The following is a 22970-nucleotide window of genomic DNA, read 5'->3' as shown; positions in this document are numbered from 1 at the left end:
TAGGTGAACACCACACATTATTCTTACTGCACGCTTTTTTGCAATCAGTACTTTCTTCCTAAGTGATGAGCTACCCCAGAAAATTATCATCTACGACATTGTTGTATGGAAATTTTCAAAATTTTTCGGAGTTTGTTTCCAAGATTACCCGTTATAGCCGGCCAGTGTGACCGAGCGGTTCTAGGTGCTTCCGTCTGGAACCGCGCGACCGCTACAGTCGCAGGTTCGAATCCTGCCTCGGGCATGGATGTGTGTGATGTCCTTAGGTTAGTTAGGTTTAAGTAGTTCTAAGTTCTAGGGGACTGATGACCTCAGATGTTAAGTCCCATAGTGCTCAGAGCCATTTGAACTAACCCGTTATATGAAGAACAAAAGTAGCTGTACTTAAATGTTTGAGAAGCTCAAAAACATGCTTCCCCTAGTTAATGTTTTCATCAGTACGGACACCCAAGCATTTGGAGCATTCTGTCCTACTTACTGCCTCCCTCTCATATGATACATCAGTTGCTGGTACGACTATTCGTTGTACAGAACTTCTTTAGCCGTCTGAATTGTACTGACAAAACTCCAACGTTTCCCCCTACTACCGCAAAACATGGTACCAAACGATACTCCACTTCATCAGTGGGCTGTGACTTTTTCTTCGAGCTCATCTATGGGCATGCTGTGGTAGTGTGGAGTGGCGATTTCAGTGTGTACCACTTCGACGCGATAGCTAAATCTTCATGATTACTTTTCGAATTAGAAATATGACATGTATTGGACATTCTTTGACATCATACATGCAATCGACATATAACCGCATTGGATTGAGTTTAACTGCTCTACTAATACTTCAGTTTTCACAATTGATATCGATCTTGTGAAGTATTTGTAGAGCTGTGATGCCCCAGACAGGCACGTCTTATGTCTTCTTGTATTTCTGATGTCAAAGAACTGCGTTTATATGCCATATTTATATTATTACTAGCTGACAAACCCGGCATTCCCCGGATGATAATGTTTTCAATTTTCTATTAGATGTGAAAAAAGAACTACGTTTGTAGTGTTTCGGTTCCATGTATTCGTGAAAACATCTTTGAAATTATGAAACAGTCGTACAAAGAAATATGCATAATGTACAAATGTATAAGTACAGCTGCTTCGAGTGACTGCAACGTGATTTTGCAAACATCTCTGCGGCTACACCTCATCGTAGCTCTGTAGAAGGCTATTATTTTCACTTACAGCCGTTAGTGCTTCACAGCTGAAAGCTGCCAGGTCTCTGGCATTTCCTTGATTGTAGGAGTGTCTTCGTAGTAAAGAATAAATGTACTAGAAGTTCATACATAATGCAGCAGTTTTTCATGCTTCTCAGAGTTTATGACTTCATATCTCCAGAACTATGTGTCATACAATGATATAATTTTGTAGGTACATTCAGAGGCAAATGCGGATACTGACTGCAAAATGTGTTGCGAATAGAATTAGTAGCAAAGAAGTAATAAATTTAAATGTCACGCACAATGCGGCAATTTTGTACCCATCTCGGTTGTTTATGACATCTTTTAAATTATATGTGGTATCATGGTTTAATTTTGTAGGTGCATTTAGCAGCATGTGTGGATACTGTCTACGAAAATTATTGTCAGTAGAGTTAGTAGCACAGAAGTAATAAATTTATACGCCATTCATGGTGCGACAGTTTTTTCACGTATCTCTCTGATTAAGACATATATTCTGAACTATGATAGGTAGGTTGTTCTTACTCCAAGAGCGACTGTCACCTGACACTAAGGGATATGTGCACCAAGTTTGGTTAAAATCGTTCCAGTGGTATAGGAGGAGATGTGAAAAATACACACACACACACACACACGTAAATACACACTCACATACATTTTTTTATAATATGCCCAGATAACCTGACGATAATGTATGTTTCAAACTACTCGTAAATTAAAACAGCGATTTCGGCACTTTGTAAATGTCTTCGTGAATCATTTGAGAGCTGTAGGGCGCTGCCGAAGAAAAAGACTGATTTTTGATTGTTTGTCACAGACGCAAGATTACCAACTGTAATAACGTGTGGGCTAGAATATACGTGTACGACGTGGTGCAGTCAGTTCGTGCTTCCTTATTTCGCTTAATCGATCTCCATCGTCGTGGAAACGCAATTCGTTACTAAAAGCTGAAATAGTTCAAATAAATGACCGTTGGGGTGTAGAGTTGTAGAAATAAGTAAAGCGGTCCTTAAATAGTATTACAGAGCGTAGTATATTCGGTAGCCTTGCCTTCACCAAGCTTTAAACTTGTTTCTTTTGTAAAGAAGAAAACTTGAATGATATATATTGAATCAACAGTCTACCTCATCATGAATGCAGTGGATTAACGGTTTGTCGCTCTAGAGAAATATTTTTTCCCAAATTTTACACAGTCACTAGAACTGTGCTAATTAGATTTCAGTTCAAAGGGTTAGTTTAACTACACTCCTGGAAATTGAAATAAGAACACCGTGAATTCATTGTCCCAGGAAGGGGAAACTTTATTGACACATTCCTGGGGTCAGATACATCACATGATCACACTGACAGAACCACAGGCACATAGACACAGGCAACAGAGCATGCACAATGTCGGCACTAGTACAGTGTATATCCACCTTTCGCAGCAATGCAGGCTGCTATTCTCCCATGAAGACGATCGTAGAGATGCTGGATGTAGTCCTGTGAAACGGCTTGCCATGCCATTTCCACCTGGCGCCTCAGTTGGACCAGCGTTCGTGCTGGACGTGCAGACCTCGTGAGACGACGCTTAATCCAGTCCCAAACATGCTCAGTGGGGGACAGATCCGGAGATATTGCTGGCCAGGGTAGTTGACTTACACCTTCTAGAGCACGTTGGGTGGCACGGGATACATGCGGACGTGCATTGTCCTGTTGGAACAGCAAGTTCCCTTGCCGGTCTAGGAATGGTAGAACGATGGGTTCGATGACGGTTTGGATGTACCGTGCACTATTCAGTGTCCCCTCGACGATCACCAGTGGTGTACGGCCAGTGTAGGAGATCGCTCCCCACACCATGATGCCGGGTGTTGGCCCTGTGTGCCTCGGTCGTATGCAGTCCTGATTGTGGCGCTCACCTGCACGGCGCCAAACACGCATACGACCATCATTGGCACCAAGGCAGAAGCGACTCTCATCGCTGAAGACGACACGTCTCCATTCGTCCCTCCATTCACGCCTGTCGCGACACCACTGGAGGCGGGCTGCACGATGTTGGGGCGTGCGCGGAAGACGGCCTAACGGTGTGCGGGACCGTAGCCCAGCTTCATGGAGACGGTTGCGAATGGTCCTCGCCGATACCCCAGGAGCAACAGTGTCCCTAATTTGCTGGGAAGTGGCGGTGCGATCCCCTACGGCACTGCGTAGGATCCTACGGTCTTGGCGTGCATCCGTGCGTCGCTGCGGCCCGGTCCCAGGTCGACGGGCACGTGCACCTTCCGCCGACCACTGGCGACAACATCGATGTACTGTGGAGACCTCACGCCCCACGTGTTGAGCAATTCGGCGGTACGTCCACCCGGCCTCCCGCATGCCCACTATACGCCCTCGCTCAAAGTCCGTCAACTGCACATACGGTTCACGTCCACGCTGTCGCGGCATGCTACCAGTGTTAAAGACTGCGATGGAGCTCCGTATGCCACGGCAAACTGGCTGACACTGACGGCGGCGGTGCACAAATGCTGCGCAGCTAGCGCCATTCGACGGCCAACACCGCGGTTCCTGGTGTGTCCGCTGTGCCGTGCGTGTGATCATTGCTTGTACAGCCCTCTCGCAGTGTCTGGAGCAAGTATGGTGGGTCTGACACACCGGTGTCAATGTGTTCTTTTTTCCATTTCCAGGAGTGTATGTCTGAAGTAACTATATCTGAAGTAATAGCTCTGGTGTAGGGATGCAAGTAACTGGCGCCATTTTTATATTGCCTTTCTCTTAAATGTTACCTACTGTCGAGCACACGTAAACGCGTTCCCTTCAACACTTGCTTTACCAGCACAGAAAAGATGTGTGAGGTTCATGTGAGGTCGGGCTATACTCTGTTCATCATAAGAATAAACTTGATGTAAACAAATACAAACGCCATGATTGGTCAGAAGCAGTAGCACACGTACACTGGTGTTGTTACGCTCGTGGAAGTAGGTCCTGCCTGTGTATAAGATATATTATTACTAAGTTATGTTAAATGAAACTTTAAGATATTCTAATGTATTAACAGCCATCAACGTTTTTGTTGATCACGCTTTAGCTGTGTAGTTTTTATCTCAAAAATCGTGTACAGTCACAGTCTCTGTACTGTTGTGCTCCGATTGTCGCGCTGTTAATACGCAGTATGAAGATGGCTAACGCTGCTTCCCGTTCCGTAGTGAAACATGCGTTTGGAACGTGGTTAAAAGTGCCGAGAAATATGTTGTTCATAATGGTTTTCATAAATTTACAGAAAAAATCGGCTTTGAACTTTTCCGATGGACTGTATTTGATGCAGTTGAGAAACAAACGGATTGAACGTATAGAGGAATCGGTAGCGTAGTAGATTGATAACCTTGTGTAGTTTGTAGATTGGTGGTTCAAGTCTCGCCCTAGTGATTTTTTTTCGTTCAATTTGAAATACTTACGTCTCGTAATTGTAAAATTCTTCAGCATTGTTTAGAAATAATGCATGTCTTCTTGTTTCTAATTACATATTGCAAGCGAAATTCCTGTCTTCATTTCAAATATAAATGTTTAATTATCGATATTTTATAAAACATTATTAATAAAGGTTGCTTAAATTAGGGAAACATAACAGTTTAATTTTTTGGTGCAGAAGTCAAAAACCAAATACTCTTTATTTGGACTACGTCCATAGTTTTACCCACAAATGTGGTCTCACAGGAACCCAAGTGACAAGTGTCGTAGAAGCAGGAAATACAATCATTTTCACAGAATCGAGCATATCATACAAATGCTGCATTTTTACATTTGCCACAGTACCATTCAATATGAATCCAAGCGAACGGATCTGGAGCTAATTTAAGAGCTTTGGCCCGAGAAATAACAAGATTGCCAAGCTGCCAGACGTACTGTAACTAACGCACGCAGCTTTTTCACATGTTACTGCCGAACGCTGTCGGGATATAGAACGGCCTGTCATAAAAGAAGAGGAGAAAATGCGGCGCCTGGGTGGCTTCGTGGATTCTGTTGTTGGTCGATTTGTTATCAACGTATGACAGTTGCAGAATTGAAATGTATATCTCGCAGTCGGATAAGGAAGGAGCTAAGAGATCACCAGACGACTGACTGTAATTAGTACCTTCAGTGGCTTCAGTATTCAACAGTACGGTGAAATTAAAATTACCCTGTGTTTAGCATACAATTTTCATCATTCTTGTTTGTTACTAGAATACTACGTTAGATGAGAACGAGAGCATTTTGTGCTTTGCTTCTGGTCAACTAAGAAGCGTAAGGAAGCGCTGCAGTTTTGACGAATATTATTTCATTCTCTTAAAAAATTAAATGACATTCGAAGCTATATTCTTTGCTCATCTCTTTTTATGTGTGAACTGTAACTGCTCACATCATCGCAGGTTAGTTGGACCAGCTGGCTGGCCAGTGCTGTCCAACATTAATGCGCTGGTAAAGCTGTTATCGGTCAGTATGTGTGCGTGTAACACAGAATAAAACTTACCCTTATGATCGTACTTGACTTTACTGGACAGAGCAAGGCTTCCGCTCCACGTGAAACGAAATCCAATGAGATTCAAGCAAACGTGGAAGAACACATTGTGTAATGTTTACGTAATGTTTATGCTTATTATAAACAGAGTATAGTTGGATACGTAAAGCGTATACAAAGAAGGGCATAGGCTGATAAACACACAACTAGAACGCAACAGTTGCTGGGAAAACAGAAATGACTCTAAAAACCTCGCTAAAACACTGTTTAAAAAAAATTTTAAAAATGTTATTTTTCAGGCTCAAAGTCTAGAGACAACAGAGAGGAAGTTAGACTAGTAACAGCCTACGGAGAGGCATGTAAGCATTCATTTTTCACGAGCTCCATTCATTAACGGAAAAGAAAAATTGCAATACTTGACGCATGTAGTACCGTCTATCATGAACTTTAAAGCTACAGTCGTATGCGTAGAAACCCGATACGGCCTTTAGACTGTCTAATGGAGATTTTTGCTTTAAAGGACGAGAGACGGAAAGTAAGTTTTATTTACTGGTGTTACGTCTTGATACAGAACACAATTCTTGCTAGAAATCCCATTTCTTGTTGATACCCCGATGAAGCTTTCAAATTCCACGTAGAATATAAAATGTCCTACTTACAACTTAAGGAATGTCTTTAATCATAATATTTGCCATTGTTCATAAACTCTAGTTTCCCTTTGCTCTTATCCATATGGGTTTAACCCCGTCTTCAGTTTGTTTGTCGAAAAATATCGACTTTGTACTAACTGAAGATATTATTCCTGCATACGTCTGCAACTACTCCGACAAGAAAGAAAACTGAAATTGCGAAGGGCCAGACAGCATTTGAAATCGTCCCAAATGCGGGTCCTTGTGGTCCATATGGGTTTAACCCCGTCTTCAGTTTGTTTGTCAAAAAAAATCGACGTTGTACTAACTGAAGATATCGTTGCGACATACGTCTGCAATTACTCCGACACGAAAGAAAACTGGAGTCGCGAGGGCCAAACAGCATTTGAAATCGTCCCATATGCGGGTCCTTGTGTACCATTTCGCTCGGCTGGAGAATGACGTTACCTCTTTTTGTTGTTGCAGTGCTATAAAGCTAAGCTACCTGTCGTCAGCCCGCATTAATCACGATCACCGCTAGAGAAATTTCAATTAGACATAAAAATGCCCTCGCAATAAATGGTTCAAATGGCTCTGAGCACTATGGGACTCAACAGCTACGGTCACCAGTCCCCTAGAACTTAGAATTACTTAAACCTAACTAACCTAAGGACATCACACAACACCCAGTCATCACGAGAACGCCCTCGCAGCCAGACATCTTTGCGCGGGAGTCCCACAAACTTTCCGGTTTTTTTCTATTCATCCTTGTGACAGCAGCTGAAAGATAGACGAATAAAAAAACCAAGGATGTCACGACTGACCTCTGGCCCTAATGGACTCAAAGCGGATGACACGGGGCTGGCAGCATTTACCTCCGCCCCCCCCCCCCCCTACCCACATACTCGTGGACACATCAATAACTTAATCGAGTTAATTTAAAGAAATACTGCCCACTTCTTTGAGTAACACACAGAGTGCAAATTTCGTTACAACGTCTTCTCTGAGCTCAGCCCAATCATTACATGTCTCTCTTGCTTTTTCTAAGTTCATATCGACGCCATAAAGGAAACAGTAATAATTAAAAACACTTAAATAGTTTCTCACAGCACACGAAATCTGCCGTTCGACGAAACAGCGAAATGGGGCTTTCGAAGCGAACATGGCAGAAATCCTCGTCCGATTATCGTGATTATGGGATTCCTGCGGTTTTTGTAAATGATTCCTTTAATGAAGCTCTGGTCAGTTCGAAATGTGGATCGGATTTCCAGGCTTGATTATCTCGCAGCACTTGAATACCACTAACACGAGAGTCGGCTCACTCAGGCACCGTGAGGGGACCCCACTGTTTAATTTGAACACAGAAAGAGTAGTGTTTTACCTGCGACGAGATCAACAAAGATGGAGCACAAGCTCGACGGAAGTGGAAGGCGCAGTAAATTATTGTTTTTTAAAGGACCGTTCTGGCATTCGTTTAACGTGGGATTCGCGTTGCAGTGCAACAACTTTTCAACCTACTCGAGGGATTGCGGCAGGTGAAAGACGGGTTAACTGCCAGCAAAAAACATAAAAAATAAGAATAAAAATAAATCGATGAACGAATTCCCGACGTAGAGACCTTTACCACGACACTAAAGTAGCCACAACAGTCTACGATGATACCATAAGACCACGATAAAGATTTTAGTAAAAACAAGTTTATTTAGTCTACATCGCTGCTTTCACAGAAATCTTCTCATTGCCGATTTCAGCGACTCATTGATATCGAAAGATGTGATACGAATATGACCCAAAACCATCGGATGAAGCTAAAGAATTTTAATCTTATGCTTCCACCCGATATCACAACTGTTACAGCAGAGCTGACATTCATCGTTCAATATCTTGACAATGCTTACCGAGTAATGAAAAAAAATTATCCTATTATCAGGCACCAAATCAGCGTGTATTCTCCGAAGCATTTTCACAGCAAAAGCAGTAATCACCGCCAAAAGCCTTTGCTGCGTAAAGATACATTGCTACGTTAAGGGAAACAGCTGCTGAGAAAGTAGACATTTGCGCCTGTCTTCCGAAGAAGTAGAGCCACAGTCAGGGAAGTGGATAACAAACAATGACATCGGTCCTCCAAACAATCGGGGACAGCTTACACCCGCCCGCATCTCGTGGTCGTGCGGTAGCGTTCTCGCTTCCCACGCCCGGGTTCGCGGGTTCGATTCCCGGCGGGGTCAGGGATTTTCTCTGCCTCGTGATGGCTGGGTGTTGTGTGCTGTCCTTAGGTTAGTTAGGTTTAAGTAGTTCTAAGTTCTAGGGGACTGATGACCATAGATGTTAAGTCTCATAGTTTTTTTTTTAGCTTACACCCGAGCATGTGGTGAAGCGCAAGACACCAACTATAACATCTTCGATTGCATTAATCGCGGTAAGCTCACCATTGTCATTTTGCAAGGTCTGATGAAACAAAACTGCTCCTCCCAGTTGTTGTAATAATGTAGTTATCATCAGAGAAGTATAGAATCTGAAAGGCGTTTTTAGTCGATTTGGAAATATTGAGTGAAATTGAAAAAAAAGAAAGAGTTGTTAAGTGTCATTTTTCGTTGCAGTTTGTTTTTAGTCATCACTATAGTAGCTCTGGTTGTAATATCCCTATACAGACGCCAGTAAAAAAGATATCTTTGTGATTATTAAAATTCTTATGTAATCTCAGATTATGTAATCACACTTTGTGAAGTGGGGCGCCAAGGATTACGAAACCGTACACACATTCCTCAATGGTAAGCAGAGAATGCCAGCTTAAGGGTCAACCAGAAGAGCTGCCAGTGAGGTGCCACGTAGCGAACATTGCCTGTTTGAAAATATAAACCGCTAGCCCCGAACCTGTGTCCCCGTTGACTTCTACTTTGAATCCCGCCTCTCTGCCAGTGTGTCAGAGTGTGTGTGTGTGTGTGTGTGTGTGTGTGTGTGTGCGTGCGTGCTGTGTCCAGCAGACAGACAGGCAGGTTCCATCGCGGCCGTGACGCCCGCGTTCCTTCCAAGGCCGTGCTCCAACTCTGGTCCAGAGACGTGGGCCCGCCTGGATGACGCATGCGTCATACATTCTGCGACCTCGCTAGCTGATCAGTCACGCTCAAAACACAACACCAATCACTGCCAAGAGCGTAGTTTACCACAAGCAGCGGCATACGTCTTACAATGAACTGTTCATTTTCCACGACACTGTATACCTCATTAGAGATCTACATAAATGAAGATGTTACCTTTTAGCAGTTTATCAGAGTTCCAAAATGTTCCTTTCGTCTAGAAACAGGAAATAAGCTCCCAAAAGCTCGATAAAATAGTCCTTATTTATCACGTGATAGTGGACCTAGAAAAAGATTACATATATATATCAAGAAAGAGTTGATGGGTTCCTCATCTTCTTAACATGAGCTTTGTGAATCAACACGTGACCCTTATTTCGATCCATTGAATTCTGTGGCTCTAGGTCTGCAATACGCGTATCTTTATTCAGTGTGTTTGGCCACCGTTTCGTTGGCCGTTCTCGTGGTGTTTGTCCATCCACATTTCTCTCATAAGCAGTTTTTTTTTTTTTATCACTGTGCCCTGCGCTGCTGTCCGTAACATACCGTGGTGGTCCTCTCGCTATTTCTCGGTGTTTAGCTTCACAAATGAACTGCTGTCGCATTGTACTACTTCTTATGCAGTTTGGCTAAGACACCCATCCTATCCGACGCAGCATCGGAAATTCCATGAGAGTAAAGGGATTGCTCAGCGGCATTCAACCGGGTATGTGGAACAACTAGCAGGAACCTTGGAAACAAAACTAGGAAAGGTACTCAGATTCTACAAAACAGTTGCAGTCCACACACTGCTCTGTGGAAGCGAGACCTGGGTGATTAGCAAAAAGCAGGAAAGCCGTATTCAAACACAAGAAATGAAATCCCTGAGACGACTTAAAGGTTGCACCAAGGAATCAAGATATTAGAGAAGAACTAAATTTTTTTTTGTCTAAATGATAAAATCCTAGATTATAGAAAAACACGGAACGAACACAGAAAGAATGGAGTGTGATAAACTACTCCTAAAGGTTAGAAATTATAAGAACCGAGGAAAAAGAGTTGGAAACCCCGGCAGTATTGGTTACCCTAACAGATTACTTCGCCTAATACCTTAATTAAAGAAGAAGAAGAAGGGGGAGGATTAGGAGAAAGAGGAGGAGGAGGTGGAGGAGGAGGAGATAAAACGAGCAGCCCTTCTTCGAACTTTTAGACGTCAATTCTATCTGGTAAGCCTCCCATACTGCACAGAAATACTCCAGAATAGGACCCATAAGTGTTGTGTAGGCAGTCCATTTAATAAATTTGTTGCACCTTCTAGGCCGTGCGGTTCTAGGTGCTTCAGTCTGGAACCGCGTGGCCACTACGGTCGGCGGTTTGAATCCTGCCTCGAGCATGGATGTGTGTGATGTCCTTAGGTTAGTTAGGTTTAATTAGTTCTAAGTTCTAGGCGACTGATGAACTCAGAAGTTAAGCCGCATAGTGCTCAGAGCCATTTGAACCATTTTGCACCTTCTAAGTGTTCCACCAGTGAAACGCAGTCTTTAGTTCGCCTTCCCCGCAACATTTTCTGTGTGATGGTTCTAGTCTAAATTGTTCGTAATTCTTATGTATTTAGCTGAATCGACAGATTTTAAATTTGCATAATTTATCGTGTAACTGAAATTTAATGGAATTTTTTTAGTACTCATGTGGAGAACCTAACACGTTTTGTTTATTAGGGTCTGTTACTACTTCTCGCACTATGTGGATGACATGTGTAAATCATTTTATAATTCGTATTGGTCTTCTGACGAGTTTACTTGACGGTAAACGACAGCACGATATGCAAAAAATCTAAGAGGGGTGCTCAGGTCGTTTCTTAAACCGTGTAAAGAACAACAGAGGGCCTGTAACACTCCCTTGGGGAATCCCAGACACCAGGTGTAGCAAAACGGGTATTTGATCCCCGCTCCATTCGAACACGAATCCATTGCCTAAACCAGGCGTCTCCCGTCACGCTCACAAACCTACGCAAGTTATTGTATGTCCACATGTCAAACGGGTTCCAAGTGTTTGCGGTTCCCTTCCATTTCAGCCGTCAACAGGGAAACGGGCCATCCCACGGCGCCGCCTTTCTCCACAGTGTGTCGACGCGACGACAGCCGCTTACCCCGTCAAGCACTTCCCGTACAGCACTGGGCTAGTCCGCCGTGCCACTTCCCACACACCTTGACGTGCTTTCCCGTGTATTGACAAATGTCCCTCGAGCCGGCGCCTTGTTTGCTGTCCTGGATTCTGCGAACGCAAACTTAGCAGCTGACGTGGAGGTTTCCCTACCGAGAAACGTTAAGGGAAACAAAAAGCTGCGAACAATGGTTACGCTAAACGTGAATACAATCTCACTCAATGACGCTCGGACAATACAAGTAGAAGGGAGAGTACTGTTTAACGACGAGTAGATCATTAGTAGGAAGAAAGATTAGGACTAACCGTGCCGTCGACGACAATGTCGTTGGAGCAGAAGCACGAAATGGGGACGAATAGAGAAGAAAACGTCCGTACCCTTTTCGAAGCTAGAAAGCTGGCATTTACTTTAAGAGATTCAGGAAAGTCGGGTAAACTTGGATAGCCAGAAGGGGAATTGAGCCACAGATCTCCTAAATACGAGTTCTGTATTTCAAGAAGGGTTTGAGACAGGAAAGTAGTCTTTCACCGCTACTGTTCAGTCTATACATCGAAGAAGCAATGACAGAAATAAGAAAAAGGTTCAAGAGTGGGAGTTAAATTGAAGATGAAAGGATATCGATGATAAGATTCGCTGTGGTATTGCTGTCCTCATTGAAAGCGAAGAAGAAGTGTTGGATGTGTTGAGTGAAATGAACAGTCTAATGAGTTCAGAATATGGATTGAGAGTAAATCGAAGAAAAACGAAAGTAATGAGAACAACGAGAAACTTCGCAACAGACGTGGGGATCATGAGGTAGACGAAGTTTAGGGATTCTGCTAGCTAGGCAGGAAAGAAACTCATGATGGACCGAGTAAGGAGGACATAAAAAGTAAACTAGCATTAGCAAAAAGGGCTTTCCTGGCCAAGAGAAGTCTATTAGTATGAGCCACTGTGGGAAAAACGGAAAAGAAGAGAATTGAGGCATTTGGAATATAGTGCTACACACGAATGTTAAAAATTAGGTGGATTGATAAGGTAAGGAATGTGGGAGTTCTCCGCAGAATTAACGAGGAAAGGAACATACGGAAAACACTGACTAGAGAAAGGACAGAATGATAGGACATCTATTAAGAGGGGTTGGGTTATTTGGGGAAGGAGATCAGACAGCGAGGTCCTCGGTCTCATCGGATTAGGGAAGGACGGGGAAGGAAGCTGGCCGCGCCATTTCAAAGGAACCATCCCGGCATTTGCCTAGAGCGATTTAGGGAAATCACGGAAAACCTAAATCAGGATGGCCGGACGCGGGATTGAACCGTCGTCCTCCCGACATCTATTAAGATATCGCGAAATAACTTCCATGGTACTAGGGGGATCTGTAGAGGGTAAAAACTGAGGAGAAAGACAGAGATTGGAATACGTTCAACATCCAGCATTTACTGTAACTCAGAACGTAGGTTGCAAGTGCTACTGTGAGATGAAGAGGTTGGCACAGGAGAGGAATTCGTGGCGGGTTGCATCAAACCAGTCACAATAATGATTTTAAAAAAGCCTCACGGAAGTCGGACCTACCTTTGTAGACATACAATAAAAATACCAGCTTTTACAGCAACAATAAACCCGGAAAGCAATAGCAGATCTGTGGAATAATGAAACAGACCGAGCAGTTGACTTTAGATCACGGACCCTTAAAGGCTGAGATATTTTCACGAGTGTCAGAAACTTGTCCTCATGAATTTCTTATACTTATGTCGAGTGAGCTATGTGATGACCGGTGAGACTAGGGGCGCACATTAAGAACGTATTCTCTCCCGGCAGAGTACAGCCTCCCGTGAAGCAAACAAGTGCCACAGCGAGTGAGTCAGATTGCGGAGGTAGACGCCTAAGTAATGCATTCCGGACCTCACACGATATCTCCCTAGAGGCAGACGCAATCGCTGGGCAGATTTGGCGATAGCCAGTCAGCCTGCGGTACCACCTACAGTATCTCCCACCAACTAGATGCTGCTGCCGGCCAGAGTGGCCGAGCGGTTCTAGGCGCTACAGTCTGGAACTGCGCGACCGCTACGGTCGCAGGTTCGAATCCTGCCTCGGGCATGGATGTGTGTGATGTCCTTAGGTTAGTTAGGTTTAAGTAGTTCTAAGTTCTAGGGGACTGATGACCACAGAAGTTAAGTCCCATAGTGCTCAGAGCCATTTGAACCAACTAGATGCTGCCTCCCAACGGACAACGACGACAACAAATCTCCATTGCTTCTGATGGCAACTACAAAACATCGCGAGTTTCTATGTCTCTGAACACTCAAGTGAGCTTTGTTAAGCGCACCTCGGGGAAGCTTAATAAGTGGTGACGGATTTGTTATACTACCCAATTCGAGATGGTAATATATGTTGTTTGCATTTATGAGCTGTACAGAGTGAACCAAAATTAGCGCGCGAACGCCACAGCACGATTTCTTGCGTGTAAACAGTACAAAAATGTCTGTAACAAAATTTCGTTCGGTTCGTATTTTTGGTGGAAAATAAGCATCAAAGAAAGGTAATGTGACAACGCTGCAATCACGTGTACGACAATTACCTTCACTCAGTCTTGTGCAATTGTGCTGCACAATTGGTGCAGTGAGCAGAATTTTGCGTTAGAATATGCAAGTTCGGGACTTTGGGTCTAATTGTTTTTTTTATTTATAATTTCAGACAGCGTGATGTGGTATCTTGTGGCGGCTGAGTCAAACTGAGCCAGCTTCTACTAGCAATTGGTCGTATGACGAAAAAAGAGAACAAACTCCGGAGAAGATTCTCAGAGCAAAAGAACATTTTCTGAGAAAGCCCTCAATTTCGTATGAACGTATGACGAGAGAGTTCTTCTGCACTACCTCCACTCCTTGGTGAGGTTCTCGATGTGAGTCGTCTGCTGTGTCCGGCCCAGAACACACACGTGATCTTACATTTCGTTGAACTCGTTCATCCCGCGGCTCCCCCCGTCGGAGGTACGAGTCTTACCTCGGGCATGGGTGAGTGTGTTGTCCTTAGCGTAAGTTAGTTTCAGTTAGATTAACTAGTGTGTAAGCCTAGGGACCGATGACCTCAGCAGTCTGGTTCCACAGGAACTTACCACAAATTTCCAACCGTTGGAAAGGGCAAACTTTTCAGCGCACAAATATGGAACTGGCATAAGTGTGTCCTGGAAGAGTTGGATTACGTTTCGATTTTACTTTTCTAAGAGGCACCAAATATTAAGATGATTACGGACAATTTACAAAAATGCGTTTTCTGACGATGTTACTGAAATTTCGTCATACGGGAGTCTTTTTTGTTACTGAAGTTAGGTGAATAAATTATTCGAGTTCAATCGTAAGAATACATCACATTTGCATCCACTACAAAACTATCACGGTTTCCAACACGGGATAATTTTGGTTAAATATGACGAATAATGATTCGCTCACGCGTCAAGTACTTGCGGTCGCCCGTGCGGTTCCATTACGAGAAACAGATCGCTAGGTTTGTGATAAACCAGTTATAATTTCTTTTCTGATCGCCTTACTCACAGCATAACAAACTATAAATTTTATGTTGTGAGAAAATATGATTATGAAGTCTGAAAATGTAGGTGACACAGTTGTCTTGTGTATATCTAAGTGTTCTCGTACATCAGTCTTGAACCACAGTTCTGCTAAATAGCGAAAATAATGTTTTCATTTTCGCTTATTTTGAAACGACGCACCCTCTTCTTTCATGGTTTTCGAGAAGGAAGTTCGCCAGACGAATAATGTTTTTTGTTGGTAAAACCGTATAAACTTCTGCAGTGATTCTCTTCAGTGTTTCTTCGGGCTACGTACATCATTTTTTACCTCCTGAGCAACATAAATTCTGCCATTGTTACGAGTACAAAACATTAATATAACTTACTTAGGCAGGAAGTAAGCTGCAGAGCTCACTTCAAAAAACGGAGATTGTTCTCCGCTTGCGAGAAACTTCTCTTTTATTATTACGAAAACGTAGAATGCTCTTCTCGTTGAGCCCTTTCCGCCGACATTCCGCCTCGGTTGCCGCAGCTCGGCTGATAGGTAACCGAAGGTTGGAGATTTTCTCCGCTCAGGGACTGGGTTTGATGTTGTCGTTACGTTCATACGGCGTAACTCTCATTCTACTATTGAGATGACTGTATGGGCGCGTCCTGGAAGCCAACTAAAAAAAGCTGAGGACATTCTCAAGTTAAGTATATTCTCAGACTCGCTTTATTCATGCGAATCTCAGAACATTCTCCGAAATTCCGTTTTATTCGTACGATCCAGTGAATGAATCATAGCCACTGTCTGTTTCCAAAGTCTCGGGTGACGTTCCAGCAGAAGTCAAAGTACACAAAAAAAGGTTTAAATGGCTCTAAACACTATGGGACTTAACATCTGAGGTCATCAGTCTCCTAGACTTAAACCTGACTAACCTAACGACACCACACTCATCCATGCCCGAGACAGGATTCGAACCTGCGACCGTAGCAGGCGCGCGGTTCCGGACTGAAGCACCTAGAACCGTTCTGTCACAGCGGCCGGCCAAAAGTACATAACATCAGTCCTATATCACTGCTTGTTTAACAAATTGAAAATGACGCGTTTCCGCTGCAGCCCCACTTCAGAATGTCATACAAAATAACGTCATACAAAGTATAGGGTTACATACGTTCTTTCTCACCGTCAGTGCTCAACACAGCGCACACTTGCGAAGAATGTTCTGCGAAAACGATCCCAGAACAATGCTTATTTTGGTAATCCCTACAATCTCCAGGTGCTATAGAATCGTAAATGTTTATATCAGGCTGATCCACTGTGCATATCGATGGCCCTACATGCAAAACAGCGGAGAGGTTTGTGCCGCACATATAATATCTTGGAGAGATCTACAAGTGGTGCCAATGTCTACTGAGTACGTCTACTTCCTCTATGTCTCCACATGGCTTGGCGTCCCCACATACACTGTCTGACGAAAGCTATCCGGGCACATAGTGCTGAACATTAATATGACATGTGTGCACACTTACACTTTATGACGGCCTGAACACTGCTGGGGATACATTCAGTGGGGTGTCTGCATATCTGTGTATGAATGGGTAGCCCGTTCTTCCTCAAGAGCCGAAAACAGAAGTAGTGACGTTGGACGTTAGACACTGGGGTCTGCAGTGAAGTCGCCGTCATAACTCATCCCAAAGGTTTTCCATTGGGTTCAAGTCGGGATTCTGGCAAAGCTAGTCCATTTGAGGAATATTATTGTCCACAACCGATTGCGCCACAGTTGCTGCTTTATGACAGGGTTCGTGGTCATGCTGATAAAATCAATCGTCGTCTCTTCTGCACACAGTACACAATGCTGCAGAAAGTGTTCGTATCATTCCCTGTTTCGTGTTTTCTTAAGCTAAATAAAGGGGCTATACCATAATCACGAAAAACACCCCATGTCTTAACACACCTCCTCCGTACTTCACTATTGGTGCTACACATGATGGCAGTTAACGTCTTCCAATCATTCGCCAGACACCAACCATCCCTTGGATTGCTACAGGGCCGGCCGCTGTGGCCGAGCGGTTCTACACGCCAACTAGTTTCCATTCTTCCACTGCCCAGTGGAATCTCTCTTTACACCATATCAAACGTCACTTTGCGTAGAAATGTTTGGATTATGAAGCTAGTCGACCATTATACACTCAATCTTTTGCACCATATTCCCACAATGCTTTTTCATTTCGCCTTCAACAACTTGAAGGTTCTTAGAAATCTAAATGAGACATGATAATAAAGATGTCAGTAAAATGGAGAGAATGGCAGAGGATAGAATTCCGAAGAAAATGATGAAAGGTATGATCCATTCATTTAGGCGAAAAGGGAGACCTGGAAGAAGATGGATCGATGAGATAATAATGGATATCAGCAATATGGCAGTCCGGGGGTGGAAAAGAGCAGCAAATAACTGAGAAATGTGGAGGAAGATTGGTGAAGAAGCCAAGGCTCACCAAGGGCTGTAGAGCTACTGAAGAAGAAGAAGAAGAAGAAGAAGTAAAATAATAACCTTCTGTTATTGGCGCAGATGTACAGAAACACATTCTGAAACCAATCCCATAATTTTTACTAAGGTAACAGATACAGAGAACTCTCAGAGAATCTATACTACTGGCCATTAAAATTGCTACACCAAGAAGAAATGCAGATGATAAACGGGTATTCATTGGACAAATATATTATACTAGAACTGACGTGTGATTACATTTTCACGCAATTTCGGTGCATAGATCCTGAGAAATCAGTACCCAGAAGAACAACCCCTGGCCGTAATAACAGCCTTGACAAGCCTGGCCATTGAGTCAAACAGAGCTTGGATAGCGTGTACAGGTACAGCTGCCCATGCATCTTCAACACGATACCAAAGTTCATCGAGAGTAGTGACTGGCGTATTGTGACGACCCAGTTGCGCACCCACCACTGACCAGACGTTTTCAGTTGGTGAGAGATCTCGAGAACGTGCTGGCTAGGGCAGCAGTCAAACATTTTCTGTATCCAGAAACGCCCGTACAGGACCTGCAACGTGCCGTCGTGCATTATTCGGCTGAAATGTGGGTTTTCGCACTGATCGAATGAAGGGTAGAGCCACAGGCAGTAACACATTTGATATGTAACGTCCGTTGTTCAAAGTGCCGTCAATGTGAACAAGAGGTGACCGAGACGTGTAACCAGTCGCACCCCATACCATCGCCAGTATGGCGATGACGAATACACGTTTCCAATGTGCGTTGACCGCGATGTCGCCAAATACGGATGCGACCATCAGGATGCTGCAAACAGAAAGTGGATTCATCCGAAGAAATGACGTTTTGCCATTCGTGCACCCAGATTCGTCGTTGAGTACACCATCGCAGGCGCTCCTGTCTGTGATGCAGCGTCAAGGGTAACCGCAGCCATGGTCTCCGAGCTGATAGTTCATGCCGCTGCAAACGTCGTCGAACTGTTGGTGCAGATGGTCGTTGTCTTGCAAACGTCCCCATCTGTTGACTCTGGGATCGATAGGTGGCTTGTCTTGCAAACGTCCCCATCTGTTGACTCAGGGATCGAGACGTGGCTGCACTATCCTTTACAGCCATGCAGATAACGTGCCTTTCACCTAGAGTGCTAGTGATACGAGGCCGTTGGGATCCAGCGCGGCGTTCCGTATTACCCTCCTGAACTCACCGATTCCATATTCTGCTAACAGTCATTGGATCTCGACCAACGCGAGCAGCAATGTTCATTAAACGATAAACCGCAATCGCGATAGGCTACAATCCGAACTTTATCAAAGTCGGAAACGTGATGGTACGCATTTCTCCTCCTTACACGAGGCATCACAACAACGTTTCACCAGGCAACGTCGGTCAACTGCTGTTTGTGTATGAGAAATCGGTTGGAAACTTTCCTCATGTCAGCACGTTGTAGGTGTCGCCACCGGCGCCAACCTTGTGTGAATGCTCTGAAAAGCTAATCATTTGCATATCACAGCATCCTCTTTCTGCCGGTTAAATTTCGCATCTGTAGCAAGTCGTGGTGTAGCAATTTTAATGGCCAGTAGTGTAAATATATATGACCACAGGAGGATGAGAGCCCCAGTCCTCCCAAATACGAGTCCATTGTGACCACAGCCCACCTCCATCGTAACGAGTGGAATGAGGAGGAACTACAGTATGGCCTTTTTTTTCAGTGAAACACGTATGATGCTTTTAGATACGAATGAAGTGTCTAGGTTCGACACTTCTGGGTCTCGAACAACGAGAAATCTGCCAAAAATATTTAAATACTGGCCCGGCAATAAGGTTCAAATGGTGAGGCACCTCCTTCGGGACCCTACCGTGCCGGTTGGGAGAGGGGAGTGTTCGAAGAAAGCGCTGGCAGAGCGGTCGGTGGAGCGCGGAGGCGGCCAGTGAAACAAAGGAAGGCAGCATTTGCATACGCGGAGCCCGGGCTGGCGGCCGGCAGACGCGCGGAACGGAAACGCCGCCGCCTGCTCCGGGCCGCGCTGTGCCGGGCAGAGCACGGGCAGCGGCGGCGACCCCGCGTCCTTGCGCGGGAGCCCACGCCTGCGCCGCCCACCCGCCGCCGCGGCCCACGCGCTGCCCACACGGCCGCCGCTGCCACCGCCGCCCCGCCGGGCCCAGCCAGCCGCGACGGGCGCAGGTGGCCGCCGACGAGACGAGACGTGCGCCCCGCTGCGCCGCACGTCAGCGCTCTCGAGGGGCCGGCCGGACCTTCTTCCTAAGCGTGCCGCAGGCGGTGGGTCTACCCGAAAGTCAAGACTGACTAGTTGCTCAGGCCGACTGCACGGACGAAAGTCAGAGAGTCTGCTTTAGTTATACAAGGAAAGCCCGCACTCTGATTAGCTGCTTTAGTATGTCTGACAAATAGAAAAAGCCATAAATTGTGATGTACCTGCTTGAGGGGGCCCCAAGCTATGGTTAGCTCTTCGTCCCAGCCTGACGATTAGGGCCAACACCAAACACTTCGACTTTCCCAGTACTGTATACTGTCGGCTTTCACAACACCAACCACTGTTGGCGTTCCCAATATTAGACATTGCCGACTTAACCTACACGTAATACTGTGGACTTTCCCGACTCCAGACACTATCGGCTTATCCAACAATGGACACAGTCGACTTTCCTAACACCGACACTGTCGACTTTTCCAGTACCAAACACTGCCAACTTTCCCAACACCAGATACTGTCGACTTTCCCAACACTAGACCCTGATATCTGGCACTGTAGAATTTCACGACTCCAGACGCTGTCAAATTTCCGAACATCAGACAGTGTCGAGTTTCCCGACAGTCGATTTTTCCGACATCAGGCACTGTCAACTCCCCCAGCAGCCGAAACTGTCTACTTTTCGCCCCGCACACTTAATACGTTTTCCAAATATTAAATAACTTTTTTTAAGATTTGGACAGGACCTGATAGCTACTATGCGCTATCTGTTCCCTACAGTGTAAGCATCTAATCACAGCAATAGAAACGACGCTCTTTTCTAGTACCTACAGTACCTATAGATTTACACTCTCCCTGTCGAGCGTTTAGAAGACTCGAAGAAGCCATCGGCGAGATCAGAGCTTCGCAACGGTCTCTGGAGCATGTCCGAATACATCACGTGGCCGAACACATTTCACAGCAATTGGAGATCCGAACCCCGACAAGTCGTTTAGCAGAAAGTGGGAGTTATTCATGTTGAAGACGAAAAATATCGACTCGACACTGTGGTGCAATACTGCGATATTCAAGTAAAACAAAAAACAAAAAAGTCACAAACTGAAAGTAAAGCGCAAAAATCAGTTGGACTTTAGAAAGGTTGGCAGGGTAGAAGTTCTCCCAGGAAGAGATGAGATCATCTCGATCAGATGAAGAGTAATGGCACTTGGTCTACCAAGTCGAAATGGGAGGCAATATCTGCAGACATTTAAAGGCAGTAGATCTGTTATCGAAAGAGTTCAGAGGTTCTAGCATGCTGGCCCGAACCGAAAGGTCGTGAATAGAGTGCTGCGCACGCCGTGAGTGAAGGCAAATTATTAGCATAATGCACCGCACTTTGCAGGAGGAAGTGAATGCTAAGCAGGCGAGCGTGTAATGTATAATCGCGCCGTGACGTTTATTGGACATGTCTGGGTGAGTCAGCCCACCGGCGGCTCCTGGGGAGACCTTTCTCAGGCGCGCGCCGCCCACCGCCTCAGCTGTGACGTTACGGCCCGGGGCCTTGTTTGTTTAGCTCCCTAAAACTCTCTGCGACAGCTGAGCGTCTCCTTAACCGGTACTCCGACAAGTCGCGATGCCAGTTCTGTCTACCATTTTAGTAGGTGTCAGAGAAGGTTCCGAAGAACAGCTCATACTGAATGACCAGTCGATGAGGCCAGTAGCGATGGAGCACTTATCCGGTAGGTAAGGAACGGCCGGCAAATCAGCTGTGACCTTGTGGATTAATAGGCCTCACATTCGATATTTCCACAAACACCAAAAATCGAAGACGGGTGCATGAATATTTACGACCTGCTACTTCTTGTTTCCTCCTCATCGCGCCACTTTCTTTGGTGGTTTCTTTGTCAAAGTTTACGTGCAATATTCTTGTCTGGACAGAAAAACATTGTTTATCGATTTGCTTTGTTAAATTCATGAATCAGTTTTCCTAATTAGATTAAAGTTTCCTAAACTTCTTCGTAAGATACGATTCTCCTACTTCCTCCCCTTCTTGTTCTTCTTCTTCTTCCTTGTCTTTTCACTTTCCCCTACGGGGTCAGCGAAGTTTGATGTGTTTTGGCAATGTTAGTGACAGTTGCTGATCACGTGCCCTTCTTGATGCCTAGGACGGAATTTGCGTACCCCGCCTGCCTGCGTCTAGAGAAAGCGAAGTCGACGTTCTAGTTCATTCCAATGGTGTTCCACTGAGTTCATGTCGGAACCCTGGGCAAGTCAGTCCATTTCAGGAGCGTTACTATCCACAAACCATTACCTCACTGATGCTGCTTGTCATGCTGATACAACTGTTCCTCTAACGTACTAAGTGCTGAAAAATGTTCCTATCATTCCGCATTTAGTGTTTTCATAAGCATGATAGGGATACCACACTCCAACCACGAAAAACACTCACATATAGTAACACCACCTCATCCGTGCTTCACTGTAGGCACTACACATGATGGTAGGTGATGTTCTCCAGGCATTCGCCAAACCCAAACCCTTCCAGCGGATTGCCAGGAGGTATAGCGTGATTCGTCACTCCAAATCACTCGCTTCCAGTTATCCACTGTGCAGTGGCATCGCCCTTTACAGCATCTCAAGCGTCACTTAACTTTGCCTATAGAAATGTGTGGCTTATAAGGAGCTGCTCGATCATTGTACCCTAGTGTTTTTAACTCCCTAAGCGCAGTCGTTGTACTAGCTGGACTGCTGGTAGCGTTTTGGAACTCACGAGTGATTCACTCGGACGAGTTCACGCGATTTTTTACAACCACCCTGTGCAGTGCTAGACAGCACATGATATCTGCCTGTCATGGTTTAGCTGCACTTGTTCCTTCACGTTTTCAGTTCACAGTCATATCACTAACAGTCTGTTTGGGGATATGTAGGATTGAAATGTACGTAATGGATATTTTACTTAGGTGACATCCAGTTTTTTTTTCTCGTGTCAGAAACATACAGGTACATGTACATAAATTATACACAGTTATGATTAAATTACTGACCAAAAGTTGGCCACTTCCAGTGCATTTTCTTTTGCTTGTTGAAGATCATCTTCCGTACAGGTGACTGGGCACAATCGACACTGAAGCTTATGCCGAACTCTCTGTTCTTCTCCACAGTCACACCGAATATCATCTGGATCAGTGTACCCCCGTTCTTGCCAAGTAAACTTTTGATCTTCCAACTCCGGATCTCAGTCTATTCAGGGAC

The 22970-nt window shown here is 44.8% G+C and overlaps 1 protein-coding gene across 4 annotated transcripts in view; it reads left to right on the top strand.

Annotated features, from left to right (window-relative positions):
* The window catches only part of LOC126480876 (protein TANC2), a 655944-nt gene that overhangs the window by 509486 nt on the left and 123488 nt on the right, over positions 1 to 22970 (top strand). The gene's annotated exons all lie outside the window — the stretch shown is intronic.

The sequence above is a fragment of the Schistocerca serialis genome, chromosome 5, assembly GCF_023864345.2.
Source record: "Schistocerca serialis cubense isolate TAMUIC-IGC-003099 chromosome 5, iqSchSeri2.2, whole genome shotgun sequence".
Taxonomy (NCBI): domain Eukaryota; kingdom Metazoa; phylum Arthropoda; class Insecta; order Orthoptera; family Acrididae; genus Schistocerca; species Schistocerca serialis.
This window is presented reverse-complemented; position numbering and strand designations above follow the sequence as displayed.